The following is a 230-nucleotide window of genomic DNA, read 5'->3' as shown; positions in this document are numbered from 1 at the left end:
GCTGTAAATAGAATAGAAAAACCTTATTTAAAGCTGGCATATCTTGCATTTTGCAACACCCTGCAGAGTTGTTCACTTGCCTAATCTTAAACTTCACTTTACTCTTCAAATGAATGCTTGTGATGTGAGGCTACTTAACAGGAAGAATGACCTCATTCTGCCTCTTTGCTTCTGATTGCACAGTCTGTTTTTGAAAGGAAACAAGGGGCTTTTTGAAGACCTCAGAGTTA

Source organism: Chelonoidis abingdonii, chromosome 2 (genome assembly GCF_003597395.2).
Source record: "Chelonoidis abingdonii isolate Lonesome George chromosome 2, CheloAbing_2.0, whole genome shotgun sequence".
In the NCBI taxonomy this organism is placed as follows: domain Eukaryota; kingdom Metazoa; phylum Chordata; order Testudines; family Testudinidae; genus Chelonoidis; species Chelonoidis abingdonii.
This window is presented reverse-complemented; position numbering follows the sequence as displayed.